Here is a 6,795-nt window from a genome sequence, read left to right as displayed (position 1 = left end):
AGATAGAAGATAGAAGATAGAAGATAGAAGATAGAAGATAGAAGATAGAAGATAGAAGATAGAAGATAGAAGATAGAAGATAGAAGATAGAAGATAGAAGATAGAAGATAGAAGATAGAAGATAGAAGATAGAAGATAGAAGATAGAAGATAGAAGATAGAAGATAGAAGATAGAAGATAGAAGATAGAAGATAGAAGATAGAAGATAGAAGATAGAAGATAGAAGATAGAAGATAGAAGATAGAAGATAGAAGATAGAAGATAGAAGATAGAAGATAGAAGATAGAAGATAGAAGATAGAAGATAGAAGATAGAAGATAGAAGATAGAAGATAGAAGATAGAAGATAGAAGATAGAAGATAGAAGATAGAAGATAGAAGATAGAAGATAGAAGATAGAAGATAGAAGATAGAAGATAGAAGATAGAAGATAGAAGATAGAAGATAGAAGATAGAAGATAGAAGATAGAAGATAGAAGATAGAAGATAGAAGATAGAAGATAGAAGATAGAAGATAGAAGATAGAAGATAGAAGATAGAAGATAGAAGATAGAAGATAGAAGATAGAAGATAGAAGATAGAAGATAGAAGATAGAAGATAGAAGATAGAAGATAGAAGATAGAAGATAGAAGATAGAAGATAGAAGATAGAAGATAGAAGATAGAAGATAGAAGATAGAAGATAGAAGATAGAAGATAGAAGATAGAAGATAGAAGATAGAAGATAGAAGATAGAAGATAGAAGATAGAAGATAGAAGATAGAAGATAGAAGATAGAAGATAGAAGATAGAAGATAGAAGATAGAAGATAGAAGATAGAAGATAGAAGATAGAAGATAGAAGATAGAAGATAGAAGATAGAAGATAGAAGATAGAAGATAGAAGATAGAAGATAGAAGATAGAAGATAGAAGATAGAAGATAGAAGATAGAAGATAGAAGATAGAAGATAGAAGATAGAAGATAGAAGATAGAAGATAGAAGATAGAAGATAGAAGATAGAAGATAGAAGATAGAAGATAGAAGATAGAAGATAGAAGATAGAAGATAGAAGATAGAAGATAGAAGATAGAAGATAGAAGATAGAAGATAGAAGATAGAAGATAGAAGATAGAAGATAGAAGATAGAAGATAGAAGATAGAAGATAGAAGATAGAAGATAGAAGATAGAAGATAGAAGATAGAAGATAGAAGATAGAAGATAGAAGATAGAAGATAGAAGATAGAAGATAGAAGATAGAAGATAGAAGATAGAAGATAGAAGATAGAAGATAGAAGATAGAAGATAGAAGATAGAAGATAGAGAGATAGAAGATAGAAGATAGAAGATAGAAGATAGAAGATAGAAGATAGAAGATAGAAGATAGAAGATAGAAGATAGAAGATAGAAGATAGAAGATAGAAGATAGAAGATAGAAGATAGAAGATAGAAGATAGAAGATAGAAGATAGAAGATAGAAGATAGAAGATAGAAGATAGAAGATAGAAGATAGAAGATAGAAGATAGAAGATAGAAGATAGAAGATAGAAGATAGAAGATAGAAGATAGAAGATAGAAGATAGAAGATAGAAGATAGAAGATAGAAGATAGAAGATAGAAGATAGAAGATAAGATAGAAGATAGAAGATAGAAGATAGAAGAAGATAGAAGATAGAAGATAGAAGATAGAAGATAGAAGATAGAAGATAGAAGATAGAAGATAGAAGATAGAAGATAGAAGATAGAAGATAGAAGATAGAAGATAGAAGATAGAAGATAGAAGATAGAAGATAGAAGATAGAAGATAGAAGATAGAAGATAGAAGATAGAAGATAGAAGATAGAAGATAGAAGATAGAAGATAGAAGATAGAAGATAGAAGATAGAAGATAGAAGATAGAAGATAGAAGATAGAAGATAGAAGATAGAAGATAGAAGATAGAAGATAGAAGATAGAAGATAGAAGATAGAAGATAGAAGATAGAAGATAGAAGATAGAAGATAGAAGATAGAAGATAGAAGATAGAAGATAGAAGATAGAAGATAGAAGATAGAAGATAGAAGATAGAAGATAGAAGATAGAAGATAGAAGATAGAAGATAGAAGATAGAAGATAGAAGATAGAAGATAGAAGATAGAAGATAGAAGATAGAAGATAGAAGATAGAAGATAGAAGATAGAAGATAGAAGATAGAAGATAGAAGATAGAAGATAGAAGATAGAAGATAGAAGATAGAAGATAGAAGATAGAAGATAGAAGATAGAAGATAGAAGATAGAAGATAGAAGATAGAAGATAGAAGATAGAAGATAGAAGATAGAAGATAGAAGATAGAAGATAGAAGATAGAAGATAGAAGATAGAAGATAGAAGATAGAAGATAGAAGATAGAAGATAGAAGATAGAAGATAGAAGATAGAAGATAGAAGATAGAAGATAGAAGATAGAAGATAGAAGATAGAAGATAGAAGATAAGATAGAAGATAGAAGATAGAAGATAGAAGATAGAAGATAGAAGATAGAAGATAGAAGATAGAAGATAGAAGATAGAAGATAGAAGATAGAAGATAGAAGATAGAAGATAGAAGATAGAAGATAGAAGATAGAAGATAGAAGATAGAAGATAGAAGATAGAAGATAGAAGATAGAAGATAGAAGATAGATAGAGATAGAAGATAGAAGATAGAAGATAGAAGATAGAAGATAGAAGATAGAAGATAGAAGATAGAAGATAGAAGATAGAAGATAGAAGATAGAAGATAGAAGATAGAAGATAGAAGATAGAAGATAGAAGATAGAAGATAGAAGATAGAAGATAGAAGATAGAAGATAGAAGATAGAAGATAGAAGATAGAAGATAGAAGATAGAAGATAGAAGATAGAAGATAGAAGATAGAAGATAGAAGATAGAAGATAGAAGATAGAAGATAGAAGATAGAAGATAGAAGATAGAAGATAGAAGATAGAAGATAGAAGATAGAAGATAGAAGATAGAAGATAGAAGATAGAAGATAGAAGATAGAAGATAGAAGATAGAAGATAGAAGATAGAAGATAGAAGATAGAAGATAGAAGATAGAAGATAGAAGATAGAAGATAGAAGATAGAAGATAGAAGATAGAAGATAGAAGATAGAAGATAGAAGATAGAAGATAGAAGATAGAAGATAGAAGATAGAAGATAGAAGATAGAAGATAGAAGATAGAAGATAGAAGATAGAAGATAGAAGATAGAAGATAGAAGATAGAAGATAGAAGATAGAAGATAGAAGATAGAAGATAGAAGATAGAAGATAGAAGATAGAAGATAGAAGATAGAAGATAGAAGATAGAAGATAGAAGATAGAAGATAGAAGATAGAAGATAGAAGATAGAAGATAGAAGATAGAAGATAGAAGATAGAAGATAGAAGATAGAAGATAGAAGATAGAAGATAGAAGATAGAAGATAGAAGATAGAAGATAGAAGATAGAAGATAGAAGATAGAAGATAGAAGATAGAAGATAGAAGATAGAAGATAGAAGATAGAAGATAGAAGATAGAAGATAGAAGATAGAAGATAGAAGATAGAAGATAGAAGATAGAAGATAGAAGATAGAAGATAGAAGATAGAAGATAGAAGATAGAAGATAGAAGATAGAAGATAGAAGATAGAAGATAGAAGATAGAAGATAGAAGATAGAAGATAGAAGATAGAAGATAGAAGATAGAAGATAGAAGATAGAAGATAGAAGATAGAAGATAGAAGATAGAAGATAGAAGATAGAAGATAGAAGATAGAAGATAGAAGATAGAAGATAGAAGATAGAAGAGAAGATAGAAGATAGAAGATAGAAGATAGAAGATAGAAGATAGAAGATAGAAGATAGAAGATAGAAGATAGAAGATAGAAGATAGAAGATAGAAGATAGAAGATAGAAGATAGAAGATAGAAGATAGAGATAGAAGATAGAAGATAGAAGATAGAAGATAGAAGATAGAAGATAGAAGATAGAAGATAGAAGATAGAAGATAGAAGATAGAATAGAAGATAGAAGATAGAAGATAGAAGATAGAAGATAGAAGATAGAAGATAGAAGATAGAAGATAGAAGATAGAAGATAGAAGATAGAAGATAGAAGATAGAAGATAGAAGATAGAAGATAGAAGATAGAAGATAGAAGATAGAAGATAGAAGATAGAAGATAGAAGATAGAAGATAGAAGATAGAAGATAGAAGATAGAAGATAGAAGATAGAAGATAGAAGATAGAAGATAGAAGATAGAAGATAGAAGATAGAAGATAGAAGATAGAAGATAGAAGATAGAAGATAGAAGATAGAAGATAGAAGATAGAAGATAGAAGATAGAAGATAGAAGATAGAAGATAGAAGATAGAAGATAGAAGATAGAAGATAGAAGATAGAAGATAGAAGATAGAAGATAGAAGATAGAAGATAGAAGATAGAAGATAGAAGATAGAAGATAGAAGATAGAAGATAGAAGATAGAAGATAGAAGATAGAAGATAGAAGAGAAGATAGAAGATAGAAGATAGAAGATAGAAGATAGAAGATAGAAGATAGAAGATAGAAGATAGAAGATAGAAGATAGAAGATAGAAGATAGAAGATAGAAGATAGAAGATAGAAGATAGAAGATAGAAGATAGAAGATAGAAGATAGAAGATAGAAGATAGAAGATAGAAGATAGAAGATAGAAGATAGAAGATAGAAGATAGAAGATAGAAGATAGAAGATAAGATAGAAGATAGAAGATAGAAGATAGAAGATAGAAGATAGAAGATAGAAGATAGAAGATAGAAGATAGAAGATAGAAGATAGAAGATAGAAGATAGAAGATAGAAGATAGAAGATAGAAGATAGAAGATAGAAGATAGAAGATAGAAGATAGAAGATAGAAGATAGAAGATAGAAGATAGAAGATAGAAGATAGAAGATAGAAGATAGAAGATAGAAGATAGAAGATAGAAGATAGAAGATATATAGAAGATAGAAGATAGAAGATAGAAGAATAGAAGATAGAAGATAGAAGATAGAAGATAGAAGATAGAAGAGATAGAAGATAGAGATAGAAGATAAAGATAGAAGATAGAAGATAGAAGATAGAAGATAGAGATAGAAATAGAAGATAGAAGATAGAAGATAGAAGATAGAAGATAGAAAGATAGAAGATTAGAAGAATAGAAGATAGAATGAGTAGAAGATAGAAGATAGAAGATAGAAGATAGAAGATAGAAGATAAAGATAGAAGATAGAAGATAGAAGATAGAAGATAGAAGATAGAAGATTAGAAGATAGAAGATAGAAGATAGAAGATAGAAGATAGAAGATAGAAGATAGAAGATAGAAGATAGAAGATAGAAGATAGAAGATAGAAGATAGAAGATAGAAGATAGAAGATAGAAGATATAGAAGATAGAAGATAGAAGATAGAAGATAGAAGATAGAAGATAGAAGATAGAAGATAGAAGATAGAAGATAGAAGATAGAAGATAGAAGATAGAAGATAGAAGATAGAAGATAGAAGATAGAAGATAGAAGATAGAAGATAGAAGATAGAAGATAGAAGATAGAAGATAGAAGATAGAAGATAGAAGATAGAAGATAGAAGATAGAAGATAGAAGATAGAAGATAGAAAGATAGAAGATAGAAGATAGAAGATAGAAGATAGAAGATAGAAGATAGAAGATAGAAGATAGAAGATAGAAGATAGAAGATAGAAGATAGAAGATAGAAGATAGAAGATAGAAGATAGAAGATAGAAGATAGAAGATAGAAGATAGAAGATAGAAGATAGAAGATAGAAGATAGAAGATAGAAGATAGAAGATAGAAGATAGAAGATAGAAGATAGGAAGATAGAAAGAGATAGAAGATAGAAGATAGAAGATAGAAGATAGAAGATAGAAGAAGATAGAAGATAGAAGATAGAAGATAGAAGATAGAAGATAGAAGATAGAGATAGAAGATAGAAGATAGAAAGATAGAAGATAGAAGATAGAAGATAGAATATAGAAGATAGAAGAAGAAGATAGAAGATAGAAGATAGAAGATAGAAGATAGAAGATAGAAGATAGAAGATAGAAGATAGAAGATAGAAAGAAGTAGAAGATAGAAGATAGAAGATAGAAGATAGAAGATAAGAAGATAGAAGATAGAAGATAGAAGAAGATAGAAGATAGAAGATAGAAGATAGAAGATAGAAGATAGAAGATAGAAGATAGAAGATAGAAGATAGAAGATAGAAGATAGAAGATAGAAGATAGAAAGATAGAAGATAGAAGATAGAAGATAGAAGATAGGAGATAGGAGATAGAAGATAGAAGATAGAAGATAGAAGATAGAAGATAGAAGATAGAAGATAGAAGATAGAAGATAGAAGATAGAAGATAGAAGATAGAAGATAGAAGATAGAAAGATAGAAGATAGAAGATAAGAAGATAGAAGATTAAGAAGATAGAGATAGAAGATAGAAGATAGAAAGATAGAAGATAGAAGAATAGAAGATAGAAGAAATAGAAGATAGAAGATAGAAGATAGAAGATAGAAGATAGAAGATAGAAGATAGAAGATAGAAGATAGAAGATAGAAGATAGAAGATAGAAGATAGAAGATAGAAGATAGAAGATAGAAGATAGAAGATAGAAGATAGAAGATAGAAGATAGAAGATAGAAGATAGAAGATAGAAGATAGAAGATAGAAGATAGAAATAGAAAGATAGAAGATAGAAGATAGAAGATAGAAGATAGAAGATAGAAGATAGAAAGATAGAAGATAGAAGATAGAAGATAGAAGATGAAGATAGAAATAGAAGATAGAA

Source organism: Aedes aegypti, chromosome 1 (assembly GCF_002204515.2).
Source record: "Aedes aegypti strain LVP_AGWG chromosome 1, AaegL5.0 Primary Assembly, whole genome shotgun sequence".
Classification (NCBI taxonomy): domain Eukaryota; kingdom Metazoa; phylum Arthropoda; class Insecta; order Diptera; family Culicidae; genus Aedes; species Aedes aegypti.
Note: the sequence above shows the minus strand (reverse complement) of the source record.